General features: G+C 42.2%; 2 long non-coding RNA genes across 6 annotated transcripts in view; one reads left to right on the top strand and one right to left on the bottom strand.

Moving 5' to 3' along the window:
* The window catches only part of LOC105877058 (uncharacterized), a 41,639-nt gene extending 30,846 nt beyond the window's left edge, over positions 1-10,793 (bottom strand). Inside the window, exons 1-3 of one of the 5 annotated variants that reach the window (XR_012921315.1) lie at positions 9,398-9,549; positions 4,556-4,635; positions 2,674-2,972 (exon numbers count right to left, since the gene is read on the bottom strand). This is a non-coding gene — a long non-coding RNA (uncharacterized LOC105877058). Of the gene's footprint in view, positions 1-2,673; positions 2,973-4,268; positions 4,432-4,555; positions 4,636-9,397 lie in introns of those variants that run through there. The other 4 variants (XR_012921317.1, XR_012921316.1, XR_012921318.1 and 1 more) reach the window with 4 other exon arrangements.
* On the top strand, positions 10,233-16,246 carry LOC142873271 (uncharacterized). The gene is made up of 3 exons (XR_012921319.1): positions 10,233-10,312; positions 12,502-12,707; positions 15,150-16,246. It is a non-coding gene; the product is annotated as an uncharacterized LOC142873271 (long non-coding RNA).
* The last annotated feature ends 434 nt before the right edge of the window (positions 16,247-16,680 follow it).

The raw sequence follows: 16,680 nt of genomic DNA, 5'->3' as shown, positions 1-16,680 counted from the left end.
TAGCAGAAATTATATTGTATAAAGTTTGATTTCCGGGTAGTATATATGGTGTTTCCAAATGAAAACCAAATTCAGAAACCAAAGTCAATGACTTTGATCTTGTTAAGTCTCAGTTTGGAGAGTTGAATGCACAGACAAAGGTTCTACCTTTTCGAAAATGTTTATTTGCTTTTTTGCATTTAAAATCCAGATAAAAATTACAACACTCCAGAAAATCATGCTGTTTGCTACCTGTTGTAGTTTTAGCTTGTAAAGGTTTAATGAAAAAGAAATCACAAGGCTAAACATTTCAATGGAGAATTTCTACGTGGCTTTACTTGGAATAATGTGTAAGAATTGGCTAAGGATATTTTAAGAGACTCATACCAAAGGTTTTAGAAAAATAAGGGCAAAGATAGAATATCTAGCACAAATATCAGGAAGTAGATTGAGAAAAGTGTCAAAAGACACATTCATCCTTAAAGTCTTTTTTTAAAAATTCTGTAAAAAATGATGTAAAATGCTTGATGTTCCTCCAGAGCCAACCCAACTGAATGTGTTATGATTGAGCCAAAAGAAGAGAGTTGAAAAGAAACTAGAAAAATTCATTTAATATGACTCTGAAAAAGTAACCATGCCCTCATTTGTTCTGAATAGGTAATATCATATATGCTTTTGATAAGCACAAGATACAATACACCACTGACCGATTTCACTTAGTTACCAACTCCAGATGTTCAATGTTAAAAATGCTGCAGCAAAATTCCAATCCTGGGGACTCCATGTTCCCTCGTTGTAGCCAGCACTGCCCACCCTTCACAGGAAATGATAAGGGAGGAATTACACCCTTTCCCTGCCAGCTTTGAAAATTTGTCCTACATCATAGGCAAAAGCCAAGGGCATAGCTGCTCTGGGGAGCCGCAGGGCAATAGAGGAAGGCAGGAAAGCTCTGGATCTGCCCTCCCAAGTCACCGATGGACGGTCCTGCTACCACCACCTGCTGTCTACGGGACACGGAGCAAGTCACTGAGACTCTCCGCACCTCTAAAATTAGCGCGTGTCTTTCCTGGCCCTTCGGTTTTGTGCGCATGTGCGAGGATCACATGAGATAATTGATGGAAGTTCAGAGTAAAAGCAGAATGAATTCTTCCGTTGATGTCATCCTCACTATAACACTATTTATAACGTCACAAAACTTGGAGAGAAGTTGAGAGTATGATGTAGAAGAAACTTATTGTCTGCCACCTGGCTCTTTCATAAGCCCCAGAACTCCACAGTTAACACCTCTCAATGAGATGCACTCGTTCAATTTACAAGATAAGGAGCACAAGATTACCTTTGGATTTCGTATCTTTCTTCCAAAAATGGGTTTCTTTTCCTTTAAGTAATACTGTCTCAAGACCTTTATCATATAAAACACACGGGCCTATGGCTATAATCCATTGAATTAAGGAAAAACTTAGGAGAATCAGTATTCTCAGTATTCCCTCTACTGAGAGACAAAGGCATGTGCTAAAAAGAATTCAGATTCAGATCTCATTTAAATTCTGATTGGCCACTTGCTCTGCCCTTGGGACAGTGACTTTAGATTCTTTGTGGGCCTCAGTTTCTCCATCTTTAAAATGGGGAAAGAGAGTAGGTGGGCGGCCGGGCGTGGTGGCTCACGCCTGTAATCCTAGCACTCTGGGAGGCCAAGGCAGGAGGATTGCTTGAGGTCAGGAGTTCGAAACCAGCCCGAGCAAGAGTGAGACCCCGTCTCTACTATACATAGAAATAAATTAATTGGCCAACTAATATATATAAAAAAAATTATCTGGGCATGGTGGCACATGCCTATAGTCCCAGCTACTTGGGAGGCTTGAGGCAGGAGGATCGCTTGAGCCCAGGAGATTGAGGTTGCTGTGAGCCAGGCTGACTCCACGGCACTCACTCTAGCCTGGGCAACAAAGTGAGACCCTGTCTCAAAAAAAAAAAAAAAAAATAGAGAGTAGGTGGGAATAATGCGTCCCTGGCAGGGCTGTTATGAGTATTCAAGGCAAAGTGTAAAATGTGCCCAGCAGAGGGCGCGGCCAGCAGACATGTGTTCCTTCAACGGTGACGATTACTCGCGGTATCACCCCATGGCACAATGGCAGCCATTTTGCTCCTTCCACCTGAGTCTGCAGAGATGTCTAGTTTGTTGTTGTGTCTTTCTTTAGACCCATCATGACCAACTGAAGAGATGTCTAGGTTGGATCATAGTGTCAGTTTGTTCTTCAGATACGGAAATATATAATGGCTTTCTTGTTACGTTGACCAATTTTTATGTATATATGTTTTCATATATATGAAAACATATATACACATGTTTTCTTGTTACACATAAGAATGGGGTGAGAGTAAATAAAATATAGTTCATGAAGCCCTGGAAATGAGCACAATGTATAATTTTGATAATTAGCTCCGTTAGAAGTGAAAATAAAGAAAAAAACTTATGAAACTTTCTTGAGAGTGATATAGGAGATAAATAAATTTTGCAAGTCACAGAATGCCAGTAAGCATCATGTCTTTATTAATAGAAGCATGATATCTATATAACATTCATTTCTCTCCCCTTCCATCTAAATTTGCATTCATTATAACCATTAGTTACATAAATTCAGGGATTTTAATAATTTTTAAAGCTATCACCTTTATGATTGAAAAACACAAATACCTGTTCACTTGCTTTTTATTACAGAACGTGAAAAGGGCATATGGAAAATGGATTTGACATAGATTCATTATACCAAACAGCAAGCTTTATCTCAATCCTACTGGAACGATACAGGCATTTGCAAAATCTCTTTAGTTTCTTTTGAACCAGGCAGTTGCAAAGGTGCTAACAGACAGCTGCAGGTACCAGCAGACTATCATGACCTTGTTGGCTTTGAATGATGCCGTTTGCTTGTGATTTCAATGATCAGATGTACAGTTCTGAAAGACTTTCGTTGCTCTATAACCACTTATTGAACCTGGCCAAAATAACAATTATGAGAATAATAATAATAAAACATAACTTTCCATCATACCTGGCCTACGAACCTCTCAAAGATCAAAGATCATTACCTCCCTCTCTCCTCTCTTCCTAGTCTCTCCCTTCTCTCGGAGGGGACTCCACTTGCAGGTCTAAGCCTTGTGTTTGTTGCCCTCCACCTCTTTTGTCCTATTAAAGCCACATCTCCAATCCTTTACTATCCACCTTCCACCCCCGGTTCTCTATCTCTCTTCAAAACAGGCTTGACCCATGTAAACATCTGGCTGCTAGAAACTCCTTGACTGGTAAATTCAACTTCACTTGGTTACCTGCAACTTCATGTCCTGGGCCCTCCTGGTTGGGTGAGGGTCACTGCTCCTTCGTAGCTGTCCATTCCTACACTGACCTTCTGTTCACATATGATCCAGAGGCAGGGACGGGACCACAGTGACAAAGCCGGGGTGGGGTGGGGGAAGGATTGGTTTGGAGCAAAAGGACATCTGCTTGCCTTGAGCACCTTCTCCAAATCGATGCCTTCTCAAAATGTTCAAACCAAATATCTTGACATGATTGTTAAAATGTATTAAATATAGTCATAGAAAAGAAGGTAAAGGGAGAGCTGTAGAAAGTTCTATGGAAGTTAAGGGGCCTCTATTTGTGCTTGGTTCCTGTCAATCATTACCCATCAGCAGAAGCAGGAAGAAACTGACTCAGCTTACGTCTGATATTGGAATATCAGAAAAAAACAAGAAAGGACAATAATAATCCAACACCCTTATATGTGTTTTTTATCGCTGCCAAAGTGCCTTTAACTTCAATACCTTGTGCAGTAGGTATGAAAAATGCATTCTCTTATATTGGAGAGGAAACTAAGGAACATGGTGATGAATGAATTTATCTAAGGTCACACCAGGATTAGAATCCAATCCTTGGACTTTACTTCCAGGTCTCTTGCAAATATAAGAAGTTGGCTCCCAATTTATGCTGGGATTAACAAAAAACTAATGGGTCTTAAATTATGAAAGATATCAAAAGAGCCTAAAAGAAACCAGGCTAAAGACCAATGAATATTTCAGGACTTTTCTATTATTATTTTCATTATTATTAATGCCCCCTAGTGGTATATTTTGGGATATTGATGAGCCTTGACCTTGGATGCCATACCACCATGACATTATTAAGTGTCAGAAGAATTGATAGCTTTTAGAAAGTAACAGCAAGGCCGAAATTAACTCCCAACCAGTAGGCAGATGACAGAATCAGATGGATGACAGTGAGCACAGAACAGATGTGGTTGCAAAGGAAATCACATGTTTCTGCCCCTTGAATCTCCCAAATTTGATTAGTGTCTGTGTTTTCCCTTCGACCACTGTGAACTCCAACGGCAAAAAGAGCTGAAACCCTTCTCTTTTACTTCCATTGACCGCTGAGCTGGAGGATACTGACGTGTGGATTCCCTTGGGAAAAGAAAAGCAATCCTTTGTCTCAGTCTGAGCTGGGAAACAAAATTATTAGGACAATACAGGCATTTGCAAATTCTCTTCAGTTTCTGTTAAATCAGATGCTTGCCAAAGTACTTACAGACTACAGATTTTGGAAGAGATTTACAGCCCATGGAGGCTCCAGAAGGCTCTGCTGTCTTCCAGTTTTGTCAACATGATCTGCATGTAGGTTAGAAAAACAGTAGTCAGCTAATAAAATGAAAATTTGGAAAGGGATAATATAGGTCAGAAAAATTTTGATTTTTTAAAATCAAAAACACAAACAATTCCTGAAAGAGTGGTTTGTGGTTTTTGTGTTTTTGTTTTTGAACCAAGATTAGCTTTGACCTTTGGCTTAAACAGCATATTCCTTCCGAGGGCTCTTTGAAATGGACCTTCTACCGCTCTTGGGTGATTGTAAGCTCCTGAGTCCCTGGGTAGAAATTGAGAATTCTAGTCTCTGGTGCTTGGGGCTGGGGCTGGCACTCCACTTTCATCTTAGCTGGCAGTGCTGGGCTGGATCTAACCTGGTTTGCAAAGCCAAGATTGCAAACAGGCTTTAGGAGAACTTGCAACATCAGTCTTGCAAAGGGCACTGTGTTGCTGTAAGTGCCGGCCAGGACACAAACAGAGCCTGAAGACATTTAGGCAGAAAATCTCAACCCCATAATCATGAAGATGATTATTAGGAACTTTCAGTAGGCCATAAATTCCCTCTTTTTTAGGGAGACGCTATGAAAACCATGGAGGAAGTGAAGGCACACATAACATGTAAGGTCTAATCCATCAAAGTACATTCCCTCCACAGGTCTAGGGAGAGAGCGAGAGAGAGGGAAAGGGGACAGGAAATAGGGGAGGATGCAGGGAGACAATTGAGAAAAGTTTTCAGATCAGCAGAGTCACCCACTGGCAACTCCGTATCAAAACTACATTGCAGTTTGGCGACATGGCTTCCAGATGAGGTGTTCCACGGGATTGTCAATCACTACAGGGAAAGCAGAGCTAGAAGCCAGACACAAAATGAGAATTAAAAGATTAAAAAGCAATGCCCTTCAAATGCTGCTGCACCCCTGGGTGCCCGATCTCTGGTTTTCACTGGGGGGCATTTTCCCCACTCTCCATGGCTCCTCCGTGTGCACGGTGGTCAGAGTCACAGATTAGAGTGGCACTTCCACATGCTAAAGAGGGAGTGGGCCTTTGCCAAGCTTATCTGAGGGCCTGGTTTCCAGAGGGAGTTTGGGGAAAGTAAGAGAAAAACTTGGAGGAAGACTGGCAGTGAGAGTGGTGGTAAACAGAGGTTTGCAAGAATGTCAGCTCCTTTCCCACTCTACCCCCAACCCACAGCCCCACTCTAAGAGCTTCTGCCTGTTCTCTTCTTGGTCCTCTTTTTTTCTACCATATTTTCAGCAACTACAGCAAACCTTCTTCCCTTTCCCTTCATTTTTTATCTCTTCTCTCTAGTCTGAATGGTTTCAGTTTTGCTGGTTATTATCTTAAGCTACCCTAAACCCATTTTTCTAAGTAGTAGGAGAAATGTTAATAAATGCACGCATACATACATGAATAAACAAACTAGGTAGGATTGACTCTCAACCACTCTCATGATTTTGACTGTTTCTGTGAAATGATCCCGAAACCTGAGTCTTCAGTCCTGAGACCCTTCCCCCAGGTTCCCTGGGTTGGCTTTCTGTTTGACATCTGCACCCGATTCCCCTGTGAGCAGCTCACATGCAGACTCCAGAGCCGTCACCCACCTGTCCATGTCCAACCTGCTCCTGTCCCTGCGCTCCTGACTTCTGTTACAAGGATTACTGTCCACCTGGTCAGCCACACAAAAACCCCAATCACCTGTGGTTCCTCAGTCTTCCTTGCTCCTAAATATCCAAATATTCATTAAATACCATCACCCTGCTGCAGACATATTCCTTGAATCCAGCTTATTCTCTCCTGAAAATCCCCTTCCTTAGTCCAAAGCCCCCTGTCTCTCATGTGCTGCTTCCAACAACCTTCCTTTGCAGCCTGTACCCTTTGCCCACCTCTAAGCCTTCTTCCATATGGCAACCATTGAATTTCTCATCTAAAACAGGATACTTTCAAGGGAGAAAGTAGGCACTATTAACAATTACCTCGGGACAACAGGTATAATCCAATCTAGCCTGGATATATATGGTCACGCTGATTCTACATCCTTCTGACACAGTAAAGCTGAAATCTAATCTTTTACAGCACTGAATGAAAACCTTTGCTAACTCACTGCAGCACATCAAACAGATTTGATGTTTTTTAACATAGCAACCAAGGTTCTGGCCCCAGCACGATTTCTTTCCACCCTTCTTCCTGCCCCTCCACTCCAGCCAAACTCAGGATTCTGTCCCCTGCCCCTTCCAACATTTGGCCTTTGCCTTCCCCTTTCATATCCTCCCCTCCCAACTACCAACACTGTCCTCAAATACAAATCCTATCTAATTTTCAAGATCTACCTTAAAGACCACCTATTCTGGGAAGCCATTCCTACTCTCAACATGGCAGGCCCTGAAATCACGCTGTCTGGGTTAAGACAGCTCCTCCATTTACAAAAAGTGTGCCATTAGAGTTTTTACCTCTGTCTTGGTTTCTTCATTTGCAAAACCTCATAGAGTTGCTGTAAGTGTGAACTGAGTAGATACTGAACTGCTAACATTGTCTGGCTTGTAGAGAACACGTGAGCAGTGTGTATTATCATGACCATCTTGACATGTATGTCTTTCCTGTAGACACAGAGAGCCTCCCTTATCACATTCTACCTTGCACTCCAATGTTTCCCAGGATGAAAACATTTTGGAAACAGTACATCGTGTTAACAGCAAACAAGACAAAAACAACAGAAATAGTACATCACTGGCCCACCCCACCTGATACGTAACATGGGCCCCGTAGGCAGCCCATATTACTCCCGAATAGTTGGCAGAATTTTGGAGGAAGAGTCGCCCTCACCAATCTTACTGTATTGGGGTTGGGGAGGCAGTAAGCAAACAACCCGGCCATTAGTTGTGGGGAAGGTCCAACACTGTTAAGACCAGATGCCTGAGGAAGTGACAACAGAGCAGATGAGCATGAGGAGTGATCCTAGTTCAATGTGCAAAGGGGGACAAGGGAAATTCTCCACACTGAGGGAAGAGTTAAGAGCCCTGTGGCAGGAAGGGCCATGGCACATCCAGGGAGCAGGATGGCAGTGCCAGGAGTGAAGGACAATGCTAAGTAAAGTGAGGCTGAGAACTGGGGACCAGGCTGCCCAGGCGGAGCAGATTATACTTGATCATGACAGCAGTGGAGAGCCACCCAGGTGCTTTGAGCAGGGAGGCATGAAGATCCTATTTGCCAGCCACGCACGGTGACTCACGCCTGTAATCCTAGCACTCTGGGAGGCCAAGGCGGGAGGATTGCTTGAGGTCAGGAGTTTGAAACCAGCCTGAGCAAGAGTGAGACCCTGTCTCTACTATAAATAGAAAGAAATTAATTGGCCAACTAATATACATAGAAAAAATTAGCCGGGCATGGTGGCACATGCCTGTAGTCCCAGCTACTCGGGAAGCTGAGGCAGCAGGATTGCTTGAGCCCAGGAGTTTGAGGTTGCTGTGAGCTAGGCTGACGCCAAGGCACTCACTCTACCCTGGGCAACAAAGCGAGACTCTGTCTCAAAAAAAAAAAAAAAAATCCTATTTGCCTCTGCAAAGATGCCTCTGGTGATCATGTGGAGAATGGACAGCTTAGCCTGAAGTAGTTTGGGAAACAGAGTTAAACAAAAGGAATCAGCTTTCTTTCCCAGGGAACCTCTTAAAGGCTATAAAAACCAAATATGCACTATGAATCTCTAGGGAGAGGGAGCAGCTAGGATGCAGATTGTCACAAACTTGTCTGACCATGGAATGCTTTCATTTGTTAATTCAAGCCGTCTATGTTCATATCCTAAAATGCTGTTCTCAGAACACTAGTTTGGGAATCACTGATTAGGCTTCGGTGAGAATCATTGCCACTCAGATGTCTACAAATATGAAACACCCCGAAAGGCCCCTTCAGAACAGGCTCCATCATAGAATCTTCCTACAGCCTTTGTAGGCCGCCTTTCTTGTAGCATTTGTGAATGATCCTTCTGCTGATACCATTATTATTATTTACTGAAAACTTGCTCTGGGTGCCTGACACTGTGCTTCACATATTTTACCTCAGTTTATCCTTATAAAGTCCCTCTGAATTGTGTGGCTCTTTAAAAGGTAACAATGGATTTCTTAGTATGAATGAATGTAGTTTTTAGCAAGGACATGCTAAAGCCATCCAATGTGAATCTTAAATTCTTAGTCATTAATTTCACTGTTTTTATTTCCCTTTCCTGTTTTACTTTGAAAAAACGGGAATAGGGGTATTCTAAAGCCATTAGCAATAATCTCCATCAGTGTCAGGTGTGGCTTTTTGGAGATTAAAAATCTCCACCAGTGTCAGGTGTAGTTTTTTGGCTATAATTATAATTATGACAAACATGGATGGCTAATTTTAGAAAAAAAAAATTTTTCCCACAAAGCAGGAGTGAAATGACAGCTTGCTCACAGACGATGAGATGATTCAGTATGTAAAAGACTCTCATTTGAGAAACCAGGAGCTGGAAGATTTAATGATCAAGTGCTTTTGGCCACCTGCCCGGCTGTGCCTCCTGGTGAAGCTCCTCTCGGGGACACGAGTCAGACACGTCCCCACCCGGCCACTCTCCCACATCCCTGGGGGGAGGCCACCTCCCTTCAGGAGTCGGCCCCTCTCCATACGCTCCATACTGAAAACAAAGAAAAAAAAGGCGCCTCCTGGATAATCCAATCCCCAAATCTGGCCTGAGTCTTCCACAAAAGTGCAAGAGCTCTCCAGAGAAAAGGAAAAGGGTTAAATTTGTTCCAGATACATGGATGGATGTTCTCACCTTTGTGCTTATCTTCATGAGGAAGGACTTTCGGTGGCGTGGCCCCACGTTAGGAGACTTTTCAGAGCTGTGTGGCCCGTTGCGCGACCACGACCCCCGAGAGCGCGACGCCCCAGCGCCCGCCGAGCCGGCCGCCCCTCCCCCACCCCGCTGTTGGCGCCACCTTCTGAGCTGGAATAAGAGCCAACGGCTGGGCACTTCGGTTTCGGTAGCGTCATCTAAATCTCACGTTTGCTTCACTTGGAATGTACGAGAGGCCGAAACAATGAGGAGCCCACAAAGCAGGATCCAGTGGTGCTTCTGGGCCTCCGATCCCCTCCGTGAGCTCCCCTGCTGTGCGACCTGGGGTGATCACATCCAGCAAGGGGTGTGCCCATAGGCATGGTAGGAAGCCTCTGAGATGGCCCCCAGCCATCCCCACTTCCCGGTCTTCCGTGATCCCCTCCTCCTGGGTGTGCACCGGACCTGAGGACTCACCTCGAAGAATAGAATACAGCAAAGGTGACGAGATGCCACATCCAAGGTTAGGTCGACAAAGACTGTGGCTTCTGGCCTAGACGCTCACCCTCTCTGGCTTGCTCGGGGCTCTAGGTGAAGCTGGCGGGCGCTGCCTTGTTGTCAGCTGCCCTACAGGGAAGGCTGCCGTGTCAGGAGGCACTGATGTCTATGCCAACAGGCGGGAAGGACCTGCCAACAGCTGCGTGGCTGAGCGCAGAGGCACCGCTGCTTCCACTCGCCTTGACATGAGCACAGCCCCAGACAGTACCTCGACTGCAGCCTCGCAGACACCCTGAGTAGTCAGAGAGGCACCTGGCCCAGCTGCACCTGGATTTGGGGTCCACAGGCACTGTGAAATAACAAATGTTTGTTGTTTTCAGACACTATGTTTTGGGACCATTAGATCTGCAAAAATAGGTAACTAATACAATGGGAGACAATTTCATGGTTGGGAACCAAGTGGTGACTTCAAATTCTTCTCAGCAGAGTCACCTTTTAATGTTATCTGTATATATTCAGTGTAGGGATAGTGGAACTATTCTGGGTCCCCGACATGGTGGGAGGTGGGCTGGGGGACCATTGCAAGCTGAGCTCATGAGACTTTAAGTGTAAGGAGCTCTGCATTCACTGCCCGGAATGCCGTCTGTCTAGCCCAGCACCTGCCTCTTCTAGAAGAGCAAAATCAATGTCTTGTATTGCCATCTTTATACCTGAGGCCCTCTACTTACTTATTAGGCATCTTGTATGTGTGTTTCTTTTCTTCTTCAAATCTAGACATAAACATATATGACATAATGACATATATGTCATTATGTCATATGACATATATGTCATATGACATATATCTAGACATAAACATATATGCAATATATTCTCCTTTATATATTGACACACACTGTCAGCTCAATGATATGAATAAATGTATAGCATTGAATAGTACTGTATGCTTAAAGATGTGTCTTTTGGCCGGGCGCTGTGGCTCACGCCTGTAATCCTAGCTCTTGGGAGGCCGAGGCGGGCGGATTGCTCAAGGTCAGGAGTTCAAAACCAGCCTGAGCAAGAGCGAGACCCCGTCTCTACTATAAACAGAAAGAAATTAATTGGCCAACTGATATATATATAAAAAAAAAAAATTAGCCGGGCATAGTGGCACATGCCTGTAGTCCCAGCTACTCGGGAGGCTGAGGCAGAAAGATCACTCGAGCCCAGGAGTTTGAGGTTGCTGTGAGCTAGGCTGACGCCACGGCACTCACTCTAGCCTGGACAACAAAGTGAGACTCTGTCTCAAAAAAAAAAAAAAAAAAAAGATGTGTCTTTATTCACAGAGAGACTTTAAAGGCACTAAATGGTATCTGTTACATGATAAGTGCTATAGCAAAAAAGGAATGAAAACTAGCTTTGCTTTACTAAATATCAATGGAGCAAATCTGCAGCATATTGAACAATTTATTTCCTAACAGAATATGAAAACAGAAATCATTAAGAACTCTTTCATCACTTATTAGTCATTAAGAGTTATTTTCAATGACTGCCACTTCTCCATTATAATTGCCTCTCCATGAATTTTATTTTCTTCATATAGAGAAAATACTCTTTGCAGACAAATACTCTCTCTTCCCCATTTGTTCAAACTTGACTGTCAAGCTCAGAAAAGCTTACGACCACATTTGGCACTGGAAACGGGAAAATAAATGATCCCCTGTAAATCAACCCTACTATAAAAAGGCACTTCACCAGTCTTTCCCGGGGGAGTCAGAGACAAGATCACAATGAATAAAGAATAGTATATTCCTATTCACACACACACTCAATCCCTTCCCTCAACGTAGCTATATTTTTCCCAATTAATATTTCAGCAGTGAAAAGGATTTGGATCTTAGGGCTTATTTGATCACTATGGTGATGCTCAAAACCTTCTGGAATATAAATGATTTTCCAGATCTGGACAGACTTTGCAGTGCTAAGGGCAGCACAAGATTAACTTTGCCAGAGGAGAAAGCAGGTACGCTGCCCAGATAAATAAGGCAAAGAAGGAAGCAATGACGTTCATGCTTTTGGGGCTCACATTTGCAAACCCCAGAAACAAGTAGTGTTCATGAAACTGTCACCAGATTGACCCTTTCCTCAAAATGCATCATTTGGTGCAATTTCAGTCTCATTAGAGCCATCTATACAAATGAGCCAGGTTGCCATTGGCAGCAAGGCAATGCGGTGCACATGAACGTCATGCTTGCTTATGCACAGATGCTAAATGAGGGCACTGGGAACAGGTTCTCTACAAGGTTTTGCCAGCTCTGCAATTCCTCTGCTGCACACTAAGTACAACAAAGTGGTGAAGCCTCTCCAAGAGACCTTCATAACCCCACAGAACTGGAACCCTGCACCGTTAGTCTGGCCTTGTCCACTTGGCTGCAGAACCAAAGGGATCATCGAAGTCCTATATCTAGCCAACATTCAAGTGACAGGAACTGGGAGGTCAACAAGCCCAAGAGCTTGGAGCCCATTGTAAATGGTCCATGCCAGGCAACTCTGGGTGTTTTTAAGGACTGCTCGGATTGTCCCAGAGCTGCCAGAGAAGTTCCTGATTTCTTCCTGTTTCTCTGCAGCACTCCTCAAAATAGAATGGAGTTCTTGGACGAGTCAAGGAGAAGACTACCATCACCATGATGCTTTTGAGTCCTACCACACTATGCCCAGCCTTCAGTGGAAAGCTGGGGGTGAAGAGCCACAAATACCATAAGGATTAAGGAGTTCTGGAGTCAGAGGACCTGGGTTCAAATTCCAAATCTACTCTTTGCTATGTGAACCCTGGGTGAGTAACTCAACTTCTGTACGTTTCAGTTACCCCTGGTATATGGGGACAATAAGATTCACTTATTTCAGCCTCCAAGACAGACTCCCACACAAGGAAGAGGTCAAAGACCCCTGTGCTGCCCGTGCTGACTCAATCTGGTACCACTGCAACAGAGACATGAAACTCAGCTCCTTCTTAGATTTCATACAAACACACACATATCCAAATGCACCACAATTACAATGCAAAAAGATTTGATTGTAGTAGAATTTACTGAAGGTTTACAAAGGAGGGATTTATATTAAGTGGTACACTCCACTTCAAATTGAACTTCAGGTTCAGGTTAGACATTAGATGTTTCTGTTCTTAAGATACTTTTTAGCCCAGAAAGTATTGAGAAACTTTTACAAGCCACTTCGCCCCCAAGTAAAGCCAGTCATGTCATCTATGGTTGGTTTCTTTCTACCTGCACACACCCTCCCTCCCACTTGTCTGTTCTCTCTTGATCCTTCTATTTTTCTTCTCAAAAGCACAAAGTCATTAACCTCATTGTTTCACTCAAAGGAGTATAACCATCATCTTGGCTCTCTTGGCTACTACTGAAGCCAGCACTATCTTTGACCTACAAATACCTCATCGAAGTATTTTCCTAACAAAGATGGCTTCCTCCCTAAGAGTTATTCCAGTACTCGCTTTTGAAATAATTCACTAAATGCTCTGCTACAACTGTATTATTACAAGGTTGATCTGCAATAACCAATCTTGTAATTGGCTAAGCATTTCCTCAAACACAACCATGAATAATAATTAAGCATATATCTTTCCTGTATCTTTTTTCCTGTGCTTGGTATTAATAAAATTCTGTGGCCTGTTCTTTTCCACTTAATTTTATATTAAAAATATCCTCTATATTTCTACATAGTTATTATATGTGTTATTTTTAATGCCTATGTAATAGTTTTTGGATGTATATACCACATAGTGTTACTGAACCATTCCACTACTGTTGGACTTCTAGGCTTTTCAAAAATTTTTGCCATTATAAATAAACTTCAGGGTATGTTTTTATGCATAAATCCTTTATTTTGCTCTTAAAAACAGAAATTTGGAAAAGCTATTAGTCTGATTTATACTGTCCTGAAACTTTCACAAAAAATCTAAATTAAATTATTGCTCTATAAATTTATCAGCAGCTGAGATTGCAAATATTCTACTACTAGTTTCTTTGCATCCAGAAAATACTTTTAGAGAATCAAAGAAGTGTCTATACAAAGAAATCAAATTTTTATTGACTACCATATATCAGGTTCTTTTTATTGAGTGTTAATAGAGATAGAGAAAATTCAACTATAAAAATAATCCTCTTTATGAAAGTGATGTGATTCCCTACATGCTTGATTGGCATTATCATTAATCCAGTGACATTCAAAGTAAGTTTAACAAAAAGATGGGAGTGTGTCTTTCATATTTTATTATTTCAAATTTATGTCCATGCCATCATATATTGGATTTTCTCCTGGAACACCCTTCCACACCTATAATCCCTGGTGAATTCCTATTCTTTTCAAAACCCTGTTCAATTGTCATCTCCTCTTGGGACATTCTCCAACCACCCCAGTGGCATGCTGGAGTCAGCTTGCACAGGCAATAAAAAGCCAATTCTAGAAGCCAAGGCATCTCTTCCCAAAGCTGCTTTTCATGACTTTCGGTAGGTAGCTTAAAATCAGCCATCATGGTAACATTTACCCAGCAGAAATCAGCAAACTACATGTCAGGGCTTTCCCCAGAAAGGTTGTTAAACATTTACCAGTGTCCACTGGACCACCTTCAGACAGGGGTGATCACAACTTTCTCTGAACTACCTTTATTTATTACTTTTAGATTTAAATTTTAAATCTTGTACTCACATTGGCTATCACACTGTACTGTCTTTGTTTGCAGATCATTCACTCCCCTTGGTCCAGAATTTCTTGAGCCATAGCACTATATCTTAGTCATCTTTTTGCCAAAAAAGCCATGAACAAAGAACTCTCTGAACTGTAGTGGTTACTATTGTTCTTATTGTCATAATTATTATTCAAATGGTTGTTAAATTGAACTGGTGAATTAGTACGTTTTAACTTCAGGACAACTTTACTTCCAGTATGGACTCTTCTATAACACTGAAGCATCATGAAAAGGGTAAGGCAGATAGGCAAAGTATAAACATGTTTTTAAATTGACTTTTACTATTATATTTTAGAGGCATGATTTGATTAGGATGTACTCTGGCTAATGAGCCCAATATGGGACTCAGAACAAACTATAGTAAGTTTATTGGAGCCAAATCTATGATAATGAAAGAAGTGGGGGAGCAAGAGAAAATTAAAACTGATTCCATAAAATAGAGATATTTTATGACAGCACATCCATTTTTCTCTTACAAGCCAAAAACAACAGTTTCTCACAACCTTTTTTTAGCTCAACAGGTGCTGTTGACACACAGAAGACTGGATGGATGGATACTCAGGCAGGTCTCTAGGTCTGATTAGAATGGACCCTCTTTTCATGGTCTGCCAACCTTGTCATTCAAACCTCCACATGGTGTGAAATTCTTTAAAAATCTTCAAATACTCTGAGAACACATTTTGCCATTAAGGCCTTTGGCATCACAGATTATGGTTATTAGGTCTTATATGTTTTGTCTTAGCCTGAGAGAGGTAAAAGTGCGGATTTCTGAAACGTTCATCTGTGAAGGAGCAAGTCACAACACACAAATGGCAGTGCCATCTTTCTCGGCATGATGTTCAGTGGCTTTATGACAACAGCTTGTCTGCTAAAAAGGCTTTAGAGAAAGCGCTGAACCGGAAGTCAGATAGGTTGTCTGCTGATGGTTTTAATGCTAGCATCACACTAGAAGCAAAATGATTTTGGACAAATTGTTTAATGTTTCTGCATTTTGTTTCTAAAACTGAAAAACGAAGGGATTTGAACTGGTGACTCCTTACTTTCCTCCCGGATTTTGTTTCTCTGATATCTGTGGAGCCTGAAGAGATTAGTTCCCCTGAGAAGCTTGTGCCAGGAGGAGCAGATAGTGTCACCTCCACATTTTCAGTGGCTTTCCTTTGTTCTCTGCCAGTTGGAAATTTCTGAGACTGGTTTTGCCACAGGCTGTGGGAAAGGAAGGAAGCACTCATGGGACTTTTGGGCAAGGGCATCTTGAAGCTAAAAAATTAAAATATGAAGAAAAAAATGTATATAATCAGCCCAGGATAACAGTCATGGACCTTCCAACGAGACAATTGTGTCTAAAAAACAATGATGTAAAACTACATTTCAGAACCAAGAAAAACATGTAGGAACAATGAGTGGAGGTTGTTTCCATTTCTCTAATCTCTTTGTAGTGCTAATATCAGGAAAGAATAATTAAAGCCAATGGCAAATTTAGCAAAAAGAAAACTAGCCTTACTCTATGGATACTCTGAATTAAAACTGCTTTCAAATCTTTTCTACAAGCTCAAAAATACATGGTTCTGCTGATGAGAAAGTGAGATGAAAATCAAACTGGTGCTTAAACATGGATCCTTAAAGATTCTGAAACCTAATCAGTTGGGGAAAGAGAGGAGTTCCTTTGAAATAAAACCGGAAATAAGTAATATAAAGGATCTGTCCTGACAAATGTCAAGACATTATTCGTATGTTCTTCACTGTATGTCTTTATGTTGGGGCAAGTGACCAGCGATTGACCAGGGAAAGAACCGAGCGGCACACAGAGGGTCTTTCCCTGGCGGGCTCAGAGGGGCATGCCACCAAATTCTGAGCACTGCTTCCTTATTTCTCTCCAGTTTTATACACTTCTTGGGGTTACATACAACCAATATCCAATTAACGGTGGGATTAGTAAGATCAACCGTAAACTTCACATGTATCCAATCAGCAGTGGTTTTTGCCTCAGGGCCCCCAAGTGGGGGCTTTCCCTATCATTAGTAGGATAAGCTTCACATGTATCCAG

Source organism: Microcebus murinus, chromosome 10 (genome assembly GCF_040939455.1).
Source record: "Microcebus murinus isolate Inina chromosome 10, M.murinus_Inina_mat1.0, whole genome shotgun sequence".
Taxonomy (NCBI): Eukaryota; Metazoa; Chordata; class Mammalia; order Primates; family Cheirogaleidae; genus Microcebus; species Microcebus murinus.
This window is presented reverse-complemented; position numbering and strand designations above follow the sequence as displayed.